Consider the following 13,919-nt stretch of genomic DNA (forward strand, 5'->3'; position numbering starts at 1 on the left):
TCTTTCACGTAAGCAATTTTTCCTTTTTTACTTTGGTAGTAGCTTTTTCTGCTCCATGTTTGAGCTGGAGTAAATTTAGTCAATTTTTAACCCTGTTGCAACTTTTTTTTGCGCAGTTGCGACTGTCGCAGTTAATAAATACCTGACAACTCGTAGTCCATTTTAAAATTATTACTACGTAGTTAATTTTTGGAAAACTTGCTTTTCTCGCTTTCCAGTCAAAATGTCGCACGAAAAATCGCGTAGTCGCAGTTGCAAAAATTTTGCAACAATTATAGTAAAGAAAACCTGACTAAACCCGTTGATAAATGTCCATAATACTGTTTGGAATCCTTTTTTTTTTTTTTTTGCAGTGTGACCAATTATAGTAGTATGGCTACAAATATGCAGGTTTATGTTGGAAATATTTTCGAGGTATACTTCCAGCATATAGAATAATTGTGACTTGCATGTCCGCCACCTTCTCCTAGGTCTACTACTCAAAAATGACTGAAAGTGCTTTGCTTCAAGCAAAGGAATACTATATTGCAAAAGGAATAGAAATGTTATGATTATTATGGTCTTTGATCAGTTTTTTCTTTGAACTGTTCATTCTACCCACCAGAGGCATAGCTAGGGCGGCTGAAAGAACTTGTGCCCCGGGTGCTGTGCCCCAGGTGAGCCAACAAGCCATTGCCAGGGTACTGAGATATAGAGCTAGGGAAGCAAACAGAAATGATGCTTCATGTAAAAGATTATATATCCATTGCCCCTCCTTCTAGTATAATTATTGTATCAATAAGTATTCAACATATCCGAGACTCCTTCTGTTATTATGACTGCTACTCCAGTAGTTACTAGACTTAAAGGGGTACTCAGGTGAAAAACTTTTTTTTAAATCAACTGGTGCAAGAAAGTTAAACAGATTTGTAAATTACTTCTATACTTCCTTCCAGTACTTTTTAGTAGCTGTATGCTACAGAGGAAATTTCTTTTTTGTCCTGTCCACAGTGCTCTCTGCTGACACCTGATGCTTATATCAGGAACTGTCCAGAGTAGGAGAAAATCCTCATAGCAAACCTATTCTGCTGTGGACAGTTCCTGACACGGACAGAGGTGTCAACAGAGAGCAATGTGGACAAGACAAAAAAATAAAAATATCAAAGAATTTCCTCTGTAGCATACAGCTGCTAATATGTACGGGAAGGATGAAGATTTTTTTTTTTTTTTTTATGGAAGTAATTTACAAATCTGTTTAACTTTCTGGTACCAGTTCATTTAAAAAAAACAAAAAAAAAGTTTTCCATCGGATTACCCATTTAAAGGGGTACTCCGGTGAAAAACTTTTTTTTTTAAATCAACTGGTGCCAGAACTAGATTTGTAAATTACTTCTATTTAGAAGACTTGACCCTTCCAGTACTTATCAGCTGCTGTACGTTCCAGAGGAAGTTCTTTTTTTTTTAATTTCCTTTCTGTCTTACCACAGTGCTCTCTGCTGACACCTCTGTCTGTCTAAGGACCTGTCCAGTGCAAATCTCCATAGCAAACATATGCTGCTCTGGACAGTTCCTGACATGGACAGAGGTGTCAGCAGAGAGCATTTTGGTCAGGCAGAAAGGAAATTTAAAAAGAAAAGAACTTCCTCTGGAGCATACAGCAGCTGATAAGTACTGGAAGGATAAAGATTTTTAAATAGAAGTCATTTACAAATCTGTTTAACGTTCTGACACCAGTTGCTTTAAAAAAAAATAGTTTTTCCTCGGAGTACCCCTTTAATGAAGATATAGGGTCTCAAATTCAATTGATCCCTATCATCATCCTGCAGGCCATCAAATCAATGAAACAGTCTATTTCTTCCCAACACGAAATCCTGTTTGATACATCACTAGTCCCCTCTGGGGAACCCATACCTTAAGCAAATGATGTCTTTTATCTGCGCAACAGGTACAATCGAACAGCTTGTTTGCTGCAAATTTAAGCCCCAGAAATATTTCCTAATAGGATTTTTTACATTTTAGCTCAACATTCTTCTAATTTTAAATAAAAATGACTTACTGCATTACTCGACTATGGAAGCTAGAAGATTTCCAGCCCTACAAATTCTCTCCGCTGCGGCAGAGAAAGTCCCATCAAAAGTTGGAATATTTAGCGAAAATGATTCCTTTATACGGATGTGCACTAAATTTAGCTCTCTTATGCCTTTAATTTGCCTTCAATCCATTTCTTATTATAAGGAGGAAACATATTTTAGATATGAAATGCAGAATATCTGCAGAGGATAATGTATGACTGCTACTCTGCTAAGCTCATTGATATTATAGCCATTTCATTACGTGCCATGGAAGCATACTAACAGAAAAGTGACACAATTTAAACAAGTATTGCTTCAGTGTCATTTCTGCTTCCAATAGGGGAATATTTTCATATAATGAATTTCTAGCTAGTCCAGGTGATGACATCAGTAGGGTTCCTGTATTAGCAGAACTTGGGAACGGCTGGAGAATATATAATGAAGTGGCGTCTCCATGGTGCATGCATAAGCCATGGAAATCTAAGATGGATGGTCAATTTATTCTGTTTACTTTTCTGAAGCTCGAGGGTTCCCATAAGTGTTTCATATCTTTTATCCATTCTCCTCAGGGCAAGGTTTAGAAATGCCCACAAAGGCTGAAACTGAATTTAGAAAGGAAGGTATGTTCTGCTTACCAAAGGATTTCATCTAAATGTGAAAATATAGGGGGGTATTTATCAAAGGATGTATGTGTCTTTTTTAACGTAACTTTGGCGCAATACTTTGGCGCAGTGTCTTTTTGCGCCAAAGTTTGGCGCATCTTCTCCACTGTCATTTTTAGAACTGTCTCAAAATCACACGGTCCTGTGTGTGATTTTAACTTTAGTCAATAATTCATCATTTGCGCCAATCGATCTTTGGCGCAATTTTGGCGCAAATCCCGGCCAATAAATTTTGCACATAAAAAACACACTTAGCAATGTCAGATTTTTTGTGAAAGCAGCGACGCCTCCAGGGCTGCTCAATACTATCCTGCGACATAGTTGTCTCTGAGGGACCTTCATCCTCCGTTGAGCCAGCATTGGACATGGCCACACAGGTTCAGGAAAGGTAAGTACTAAAGCAGTGGTCTCCAACCTGCGGACCTCCAGATGGTGCAAAACTGCCAACGGCTGTCCGGGCATGCTGGGAATTGTAGTTTTGCAACATCTGGAGGTCCGCAGGTTGAAGACCACTGCACTAAAGTAACAAAAAAAAAAAAAAAAACTACCCAAGTTGAAAATAAAATCCATTTCACATGGTGGCTATAAACCCCATAAAAGAAAATAACTCACGTCGCTTGCTGATATACTGCAGGAGGGACTCCTAAATGGCTGCTCTGCAGGGTAAAATACGCGTCCTCTGTGGTGGTAGGTTCTGTGTAAAAGGCGCTGTGAACAGCTGATTTCAACATTTGAGCCAAAATTACTAACAACTTGCACCAAATGATAAATCTGATTGCATGTCCACGAAAACCAAAGTGAAAAAAAAACGGGTAAAAAGAAACTGTCAACAGGCAAAATTGATAAATACCCCCCATAGAGACTGGGAGTGCATTGGGATAGATCACAAATGGCTATGCCAATTCTATGCCAAGTCTTAAAGGGGTACTCCACTGGCCAGCGTTCGGAAGTAAATGTTCCGAACGCTGTTTTCGCAGCGCGAAAACAGCGTTCGGAGCATTTACTGCTGAACGCTGGCCAGTGGAGTACCCCTTTAACCCCGATAGGCCTAAATGGGAGTATCTAAACCTGATACGTCCTGATGAACAGAACTGAATATACAAATTCATGAGCACGATGTAGCAACAGGAACGACAATTTATTTATTAGAGAGCTACTGAACCTGAAGAACTAAACATATTAGAACTGCTTATAGAACTCAAACATATGCATGTAAATATGTTGGGATATTGTCAGTATTGGGACATGGGGACAGATAGATATATTATTTATCTTATTTAAGATTCTTATGCTTATATGTGTTTCCAATTTTTTTACATGATCATTTATTTTGAAGACAATGTTAAAGTAAGAAATTTTACAAATGCATGTTATTAGCAAAATTGTTATCTTTTTACGTTGTGCCCATTCTCTTTTGTCATTGTTTGCAGCTCATTGGCTAGGATACTGACCACTGCTCTGCTGTTGAAGCAGATGGCCAGGATGCTGATGTCACTACCTCTGCATAGCAGCATAAGGCCGATGCGCCCCCATCCCTGGCTATCTGCTGTGTGTGAAAAGCTATGGACAGACAGCTCCAAGGCTTGTGTCGCCATCTGTGATGAGCCTGTCACATACAAAAGATGGGGAGAAAGGAAAAGAGAAAAAAAGAGACCGGAAGCGGCGCCTCGTTGCGGGAAGTGGTATGCAGGCTCTGTAAATTAGCCGCTCACCTTGAGCATATAGGAAATATGCATATCACCCCGTGCGGGGTTATTAGAGATAGTGTGGATCTGTGCAGCCCAAAGGTCCCAGGTGCAACCGGATGGTGTCCTGTGGATAACTGGATTTGAATATATGAAAAACGACCTTAGCAGCAGGGGCTCAGGATCCCAGCAGAGGTAGTCACATTCAGGTCATAAAGTGGCAAAGTGCTGCCACTTTATTTGATGTACAGCATTAAAACAATGACGCGTTTTGGGGTGAAACTAACCCTTTATCAGATTTGTGTGGATGTACCACAGTAATCTGATGAAGGGGTAGTTTCACCCCAAAACGCGTCATTGTTTTAATGCTGTACATCAAATAAAGTTGCTGCAATTTGCCACTTTATGACCTGAATGTGACTACCTCTGCTGGGATCCTGAGCACCTGCTGCTAAGGTCGTTTTTCATATATTCGTATCCACATACAAAAGATGGCCGGGCAGGAGGGCACAAAACTGAAAAAACTCCCTGCATCGCTTCAACACTGTCTGTGAACAGACTGTAAATAGAATGTCCTACCCAATACCCAAACCAGGAATGGAGCAATGCAGGGAGCAGAAAGCACAAGGCGGACGAGCCCTGTTAAATACTTTTGCATGTGACTGTATTAGGATTAGTGTTGCTCGCGAATATTCGCAATTCGAATTTTATTTGCGAATATCGCATATTCGCGAATTCGCGAATATAGCGCTATATATTCGTAATTACGAATATTCGTTTTTTTTTTATTTATTTTTATTTTTTTTCACAGTACACAATCACAGTGATCATCCCTCTCTGCTTCCAGCTTATGTGGTGTAAGAAGGCTCTAATACTACTGTGTGAGACTGGTGTGCGCATTTTCGCATATGCGAAAATTTGCATATGATAATTTTCGCATATGCGAATTTTAGCTTATGTTAATTTTGAATATGTAAATTTTCGCATATGTTAATTTTCGCACATGCGAATATTCGCATATGCGGAAATAAAACGAGAACATTACGAATATGACGAATATTCGCGAATATGATGAATATTCGTCCATATATTCGCGAATATTCGCGAATTCGAATATGGCCTATGCCGCTCAACACTAATTAGGATAAATCCACATGCTGCAGATTTGTTGTTGTGCAACTATTCTGTTCATCTGAATGAATGAATCATGGGCTTACGGCCAAAACAACTTCATTCAATTCAGTGAATCCAATTTTATGTTAAAGGGGTACTCCCGTGGAAAACTTTTTATTTTTAAATCAACTGGTGCCAGAAAGTTAAACACATTTGTAAATTACTTCTATTAAAACATCTTAACCTTTCCAGTACTTTTTAGGGTCTGTATACTACAGAGGAAATGGTTTTCTTTTTGGAACACAGTGCTCTCTGCTGACATCATGACCACAGTGCCCTCTGCTGACATCTCTGTCCATTTTAGGAACTGTCCAGAGCAGCATATGTTTGCTATGGGGATTTCCTCCTACTCTGGACAGTTCTTAAAATGGACAGAGATGTCAGCAGAGAGCACTGTGGTCATGATGTCAGCAAAGAGCTCTGTGTTCCAAAAAGAAAACCATTTCCTCTGTAGTATTCAGCAGCTAATAAGTACTGGAAGGATTAAGATTTTTTAATAGAAGTAATTTACAAATCGGTTTAACTTTCTGGCACAAGTTGATTTTAAAAAAAAAGTTTTCCACGGAGTACCCCTTTAACCCCTTAAGGACTCAGCCCATTTTGGCCTTAAGGACTCAGACAATTTAATTTTTACGTTTTCGTTTTTTCCTCCTCACCTTCTAAAAATCATAACTCTTTTATATTTTCATCCACAGACTAGTATGAGGGCTTATTTTTTGCGTGACCAGTTGTCCTTTGTAATGACATCACTCATTATATCATAAAATGTATGGCGCAACCAAAAAACACTATTTTTGTGGGGAAATTAAAACGAAAAACGCAATTTTGCTAATTTTGGAAGGTTTTGTTTTTACGCCGTACAATTTATGGTAAAAATGACATGTGTTCTTTATTCTTAGGGTCAATACGATTAAAATGATACCCATTATTATATACTTTTATATTATTGTTGCGCTTAAAAAAAATCACAAACTTTTTAACCAAATTAGTACGTTTATAATCCCTTTATTTTGATGACCTCTAACTTTTTTATTTTTCCGTATAAGTGGCGGTATGGGGGCTCATTTTTTGCGCCATGATCTGTACTTTTTTTTGATACCACATTTGCATATAAAAAACTTTTAATACACTTTTTATAATTTTTTTTTATAAAATGTATTAAAAAAGTAGGAATTTTGGACTTTTTTTTATTTTTTTTCGTTCACGCCGTTCACCGTACGGGATCATTAACATTTTATTTTTATAGTTCGGACATTTACGCACGCGGCGATACCAAATATGTCTATAAAAAATGTTTTTTACGCTTTTTGGGGGTAAAATAGGAAAAAACGGACGTTTTACTTTTTTATTGGGGGAGGGGATTTGTCACTTTTTTTTTTACTTTTACTTTTACATTTTTTTACATTTTTTTTTACACTTGAATAGTCCCCATAGGGGACTATTCATAGCAATACCATGATTGCTAATACTGATCTGTTCTATGTATAGGACATAGATGTTACGCCGAGCGCTCCGGGTCCCCGCTCCTCCCCGGAGCGCTCGCTACACTCTCGCTATTGCAGCGCTCCGGTCAGATCCACTGACCCGGTGCGCTGCGATCCTGCCTCCAGCCGGGATGCGATTCGCGATGCGGGTGGCGCCCGCTCGCGATGCGCACCCCGGCTCCCGTACCTGACTCGCTCTCCGTCGGTCCTGTCCCGGCGCGCGCGGCCCCGCTCCCTAGGGCGCGCGCGCGCCGGGTCTCTGCGATTTAAAGGGCCACTGCGCCGCTGATTGGCGCAGTGGTTCTAATTAGTGTGTTCACCTGTGCACTCCCTATGTATACCTCACTTCCCCTGCACTCCCTCGCCGGATCTTGTTGCCATTGTGCCAGTGAAAGCGTTTCCTTGTGTGTTCCTAGCCTGTGTTCCAGACCTCCTGCCGTTGCCCCTGACTACGATCCTTGCTGCCTGCCCCGACCTTCTGCTACGTCCGACCTTGCTTCTGTCTACTCCCTTGTACCGCGCCTATCTTCAGCAGTCAGAGAGGTTGAGCCGTTGCTAGTGGATACGACCTGGTCACTACCGCCGCAGCAAGACCATCCCGCTTTGCGGCGGGCTCTGGTGAACACCAGTAGTGACTTAGAACCGGTCCACTAGCACGGTCCACGCCAATCCCTCTCTGGCACAGAGGATCCACCTTCTGCCAGCCGGCATCGTGACAGTAGATCCGGCCATGGATCCCGCTGAAGTTCCTCTGCCAGTTGTCGCCGACCTCACCACGGTGGTCGCCCAGCAGTCACAACAGATAGCGCAACAAGGCCACCAGCTGTCTCAACTGACCGTGATGCTACAGCAGCTACTACCTCAGCTTCAGCAATCATCTCCTCCGCCAGCTCCTGCACCTCCTCCGCAGCGAGTGGCCGCTTCAGGCCTACGACTATCCTTGCCGGATAAATTTGATGGGGACTCTAAATTTTGCCGTGGCTTTCTTTCTCAATGTTCCCTGCACTTGGAGATGATGTCGGACCAGTTTCCTACTGAAAGGTCTAAGGTGGCTTTCGTAGTCAGCCTTCTGTCTGGAAAAGCTCTGTCATGGGCCACACCGCTCTGGGACCGCAATGACCCCGTCACTGCCTCCGTACACTCCTTCTTCTCGGAAATTCGAAGTGTCTTTGAGGAACCTGCCCTAGCCTCTTCTGCTGAGACTGCCCTGTTGAACCTGGTCCAGGGTAATTCTTCCGTTGGCGAGTACGCCGTACAATTCCGTACTCTTGCTTCAGAACTATCCTGGAATAATGAGGCCCTCTGCGCGACCTTTAAAAAAGGCCTATCCAGCAACATTAAAGATGTTCTGGCCGCACGAGAAATCCCTGCTAACCTACATGAACTCATTCATCTAGCCACTCGCATTGACATGCGTTTTTCCGAAAGGCGTCAGGAGCTCCGCCAGGATATGGACTTTGTTCGCACGAGGCGTTTTTTCTCCCCGGCTCCTCTCTCCTCTGGTCCTCTGCAATCCATTCCTGTGCCTCCCGCCGTGGAGGCTATGCAAGTTGACCGGTCTCGCCTGACACCTCAAGAGAGGACACGACGCCGCATGGAGAATCTCTGCCTGTACTGTGCCGGTACCGAACACTTCCTGAAGGATTGTCCTATCCGTCCTCCCCGTCTGGAAAGACGTACGCTGACTCCGCACAAAGGTGAGACAGTCCTTGATGTCAACTCTGCTTCTCCACGTCTTACTGTGCCTGTGCGGATATCTGCCTCTACCTTCTCCTTCTCTACTATGGCCTTCTTGGATTCCGGATCTGCAGGAAATTTTATCTTGGCCTCTCTCATCAACAGGTTCAACATCCCGGTGACCAGTCTCGCCAGACCCCTCTACATCAATTGTGTTAACAATGAAAGATTGGACTGTACCATACGTTTTCGCACGGAGCCCCTCCTAATGTGCATCGGACCTCATCACGAAAAAATTGAGTTTTTGGTCCTCCCCAATTGCACTTCTGAAATTCTCCTTGGACTACCCTGGCTTCAACACCATTCCCCAACCCTGGATTGGTCCACAGGGGAGATCAAGAGTTGGGGTACCTCTTGTTTCAAGGACTGCCTTAAACCGGTTCCCAGTACTCCCTGCCGTGACCCTGTGGTTCCTCCTGTAACCGGTCTCCCTAAGGCCTATATGGACTTTGCTGATGTATTTTGCAAAAAACAAGCTGAGACTCTACCTCCTCACAGGCCTTATGACTGTCCTATTGACCTCCTCCCGGGCACTACTCCACCCCGGGGCAGAATTTATCCTCTGTCCGCCCCAGAGACTCTTGCTATGTCTGAGTACATCCAGGAAAATTTAAAAAAGGGCTTTATCCGCAAATCCTCCTCTCCTGCCGGAGCTGGATTTTTCTTTGTGTCCAAAAAAGATGGCTCCCTACGTCCTTGCATTGACTACCGCGGTCTTAATAAAATCACGGTAAAGAACCGCTATCCTCTACCTCTTATCTCTGAACTCTTTGATCGCCTCCAAGGTGCCCACATCTTTACCAAACTGGACTTAAGAGGTGCTTATAATCTCATCCGCATCAGGGAGGGGGATGAATGGAAAACGGCATTTAACACTAGAGATGGACACTTTGAGTATCTGGTCATGCCCTTTGGCCTGTGCAACGCCCCTGCCGTCTTCCAAGACTTTGTTAATGAAATTTTTCGTGATCTCTTATATTCCTGTGTTGTTGTGTATCTGGACGATATTCTGATTTTTTCTGCCAACCTAGAAGAACACCGCCAACATGTCCGCATGGTTCTTCAGAGACTTCGTGACAATCAACTTTATGCCAAAATGGAGAAATGTCTGTTTGAATGTCAATCTCTTCCTTTCCTAGGATACTTGGTCTCTGGCCGGGGACTACAAATGGATCCAGACAAACTCTCTGCCGTCTTAGATTGGCCACGCCCCTCCAGACTCCGTGCTATCCAACGTTTTTTGGGGTTCGCCAATTATTACAGACAATTTATTCCTCATTTTTCCACCATTGTGGCCCCTATCGTGGCCTTAACCAAAAAGAATGCCAATCCTAAGTCATGGCCTCCTCAAGCGGAAGACGCCTTTAAACGGCTCAAGGCTGCCTTTTCTTCTGCTCCCGTGCTCTCCAGACCCGACCCATCTAAACCCTTCCTATTGGAGGTTGATGCCTCCTCAGTAGGAGCTGGAGCGGTTCTTCTACAAAAAAATTCTTCCGGGCATGCTGTTACTTGTGGGTTTTTTTCTAGGACCTTTTCTCCGGCGGAGAGGAACTACTCCATTGGGGATCGAGAGCTACTGGCCATTAAATTAGCACTTGAGGAATGGAGGCATCTGCTGGAGGGATCAAAATTTCCAGTTATTATTTACACCGATCACAAGAATCTCTCCTATCTCCAGTCTGCCCAACGGCTGAATCCTCGCCAGGCCAGGTGGTCTCTGTTCTTTGCCCGGTTTAATTTTGAAATTCACTTTCGCCCTGCCGATAAGAACATTAGGGCCGATGCTCTCTCTCGTTCCTCGGACGCCTCGGAAGTAGAGCTCTCTCCGCAACACATCATTCCTCCTGACTGCCTGATCTCCACTTCTCCAGCCTCCATCAGGCAAACTCCTCCAGGGAAGACCTTCGTCTCTCCACGCCAACGCCTCGGAATCCTCAAATGGGGTCACTCCTCCCATCTCGCAGGCCATGCGGGCATCAAGAAATCCGTGCAACTCATCTCTCGTTTCTATTGGTGGCCGACTCTGGAGACGGATGTTGTTGATTTTGTGCGGGCCTGCACTGTCTGTGCCCGGGATAAGACTCCTCGCCAGAAGCCCGCTGGTCTTCTTCATCCTCTGCCTGTCCCCGAACAGCCTTGGTCTCTGATTGGTATGGACTTTATTACAGACTTACCCCCATCCCGTGGCAACACTGTTGTTTGGGTGGTCGTTGATCGATTTTCCAAGATGGCACATTTCATTCCTCTTCCTGGTCTTCCTTCAGCGCCTCAGTTGGCAAAAAAATTTTTGTACACATTTTTCGTCTTCACGGGTTGCCCACGCAGATCGTCTCGGATAGAGGCGTCCAATTCGTGTCAAAATTCTGGAGGGCTCTCTGTAAACAACTCAAGATTAAATTAAACTTTTCTTCTGCTTATCATCCTCAGTCCAATGGGCAAGTAGAAAGAGTTAACCAGGTCCTGGGTGATTATTTACGGCATTTTGTTTCCTCCCGCCAGGATGACTGGGCAGATCTTCTACCATGGGCCGAATTCTCGTATAACTTTAGAGTCTCTGAGTCTTCTTCCAAATCCCCATTTTTCGTGGTGTACGGCCGTCACCCTCTTCCCCCCCTCCCTACTCCCTTGCCCTCTGGTTTGCCCGCTGTGGATGAAATAACTCGTGATCTTTCCACCATATGGAAAGAGACCCAAAATTCTCTCTTACAGGCTTCATCACGCATGAAGAAGTTTGCTGATAAGAAAAGAAGAGCTCCCCCCATTTTTTCTCCCGGAGACAAGGTATGGCTCTCCGCTAAATATGTCTGCTTCCGTGTTCCCAGCTACAAATTGGGACCACGCTATCTTGGTCCTTTCAAAATTTTGTGCCAGATTAATCCTGTCTCTTACAAACTTCTTCTTCCTCCTTCTCTTCGTATTCCTAATGCCTTTCACGTTTCTCTTCTTAAACCACTCATCATCAACCGTTTCTCTCCCAAACTTGTTTCTCCCACTCCTGTTTCCGGCTCCTCGGACATCTTCACCGTGAAGGAGATACTGGCCTCCAAGAGGGTCAGAGGGAAAACCTTTTTTTTGGTCGATTGGGAGGGCTGTGGTCCTGAAGAGAGATCCTGGGAACCTGAGGACAATATCCTAGACAAAAGTCTGGTCCTCAGGTTCTCAGGCTCTAAGAAGAGGGGGAGACCCAAGGGGGGGGGTACTGTTACGCCGAGCGCTCCGGGTCCCCGCTCCTCCCCGGAGCGCTCGCTACACTCTCGCTATTGCAGCGCTCCGGTCAGATCCACTGACCCGGTGCGCTGCGATCCTGCCTCCAGCCGGGATGCGATTCGCGATGCGGGTGGCGCCCGCTCGCGATGCGCACCCCGGCTCCCGTACCTGACTCGCTCTCCGTCGGTCCTGTCCCGGCCCGCGCGGCCCCGCTCACTAGGGCGCGCGCGCGCCGGGTCTCTGCGATTTAAAGGGCCACTGCGCCGCTGATTGGCGCAGTGGTTCTAATTAGTGTGTTCACCTGTGCACTCCCTATGTATACCTCACTTCCCCTGCACTCCCTCGCCGGATCTTGTTGCCATTGTGCCAGTGAAAGCGTTTCCTTGTGTGTTCCTAGCCTGTGTTCCAGACCTCCTGCCGTTGCCCCTGACTACGATCCTTGCTGCCTGCCCCGACCTTCTGCTACGTCCGACCTTGCTTCTGTCTACTCCCTTGTACCGCGCCTATCTTCAGCAGTCAGAGAGGTTGAGCCGTTGCTAGTGGATACGACCTGGTCACTACCGCCGCAGCAAGACCATCCCGCTTTGCGGCGGGCTCTGGTGAACACCAGTAGTGACTTAGAACCGGTCCACTAGCACGGTCCACGCCAATCCCTCTCTGGCACAGAGGATCCACCTTCTGCCAGCCGGCATCGTGACAATAGAACAGATCAGTATTATCGGTCATCTCCTGCTCTGGTCTGCTCGATCTCAGACCAGAGCAGGAGACGCCGGGAGCCGCACGGAGGAAGGTGAGGGGACCTCCATGCGGCGTTATGAATGATCGGATCCCCGCAGCAGCGCTGCGGGCGATCCGATCGTTCATTTAAATCGCGAACTCCTGCAGATGCCGGGATCTGTATTGATCCCGGCACCTGAGGGGTTAATGGCGGACACCCGCGAGATCGCGGGCGTCGGCCATTGCCGGCGGGTCCCTGGCTGCGATCAGCAGCCGGGATCAGCCGCGCATGACACGGGCATCGCTCCGATGCCCGCGGTTATGCTTAGGGCGTAAATGTACGTCCTGGTGCGTTAAGTACCACCTCACCAGGACGTACATTTACGTCCTGCGTCCTTAAGGGGTTAAAGAAATTTTGGCAACATATTTACTGCATAGGAATAAACCCTTATAGCTTATACCCTTACCCTATAACCTTATACTATAGTTTCTGCACTGAACAATAATGCATGAAATGGTTACTTGATGGCAACAACAGATTTTATATATTTCTGCCCAAGATAGTCAAATGGCATCAAAATATACGATTGGTTACTGGAGTAAGTAAAATAGAGATAGAGGGAAATTAATGAAAACCTGTGCAGAGGAAAAGGGGAGCAGTTGCTATGCCCATAGCAACCAAATAAATAGCATTTTTTTTATTTTTTTAAAAATAAAAGAAGCGATTAGATTGGTTGTTATGGGCAACTGGTCACCTTATTCTCCAAGCAGGTTTTTGTAAATCTCCCCCATAGTCTTTTAGTAACATACTAACGTTCAAATAAACACACTGTTGACTAACTTTGCCTTGCTTATTGTGTCCTTATATTGTATCTTGTGATTTTTTTTTCTGTGTTTACTAACAAAAATCTAATTTTTTCCCTAAGACGGCTGTCTATCCATTTTCTAAAGTTAGCGATCTGAATAACCCACTTAATATGGTATTTTTTTGTTAGAAATGTTCTCCATTAATAGATTGATCACAGTCCCACTGCTGGGACCCCTTTTGGTCAGAATAATTTTGCACGGTGTCCTAGTAATACTTGGTTGAATTTTCTGGAGCACTGCAGAGAGAAAATAATGGTTCACATTGCAGTTAGGCTCAGTTCACCCTACATTTTAGGCATAAGTTTAGTGTGTACATCAGGAAAGAATTGGATGTAC

At 44.7% G+C, this 13,919-nt stretch overlaps 1 protein-coding gene and 1 long non-coding RNA gene across 3 annotated transcripts in view; one reads left to right on the forward strand and one right to left on the reverse strand.

Annotated features, from left to right (window-relative positions):
* RTN4RL1 (reticulon 4 receptor like 1) overlaps positions 1–13,919 on the reverse strand; it is a 253,674-nt gene that overhangs the window by 7,200 nt on the left and 232,555 nt on the right. The gene's annotated exons all lie outside the window — the stretch shown is intronic.
* Positions 1–13,919, forward strand: part of LOC130356776 (uncharacterized) — a 35,821-nt gene that overhangs the window by 583 nt on the left and 21,319 nt on the right. Inside the window, exons 2-4 of one of the 2 annotated variants that reach the window (XR_008888989.1) lie at positions 605–656; positions 2,621–2,671; positions 4,144–4,395. This is a non-coding gene — a long non-coding RNA (uncharacterized LOC130356776). The remainder of the gene's footprint in view (positions 1–604; positions 657–2,620; positions 2,672–4,143; positions 4,396–13,919) is intronic. The other variant, XR_008888988.1, reaches the window with a different exon arrangement.

Source organism: Hyla sarda, chromosome 2, assembly GCF_029499605.1.
Source record: "Hyla sarda isolate aHylSar1 chromosome 2, aHylSar1.hap1, whole genome shotgun sequence".
Classification (NCBI taxonomy): Eukaryota; Metazoa; Chordata; class Amphibia; order Anura; family Hylidae; genus Hyla; species Hyla sarda.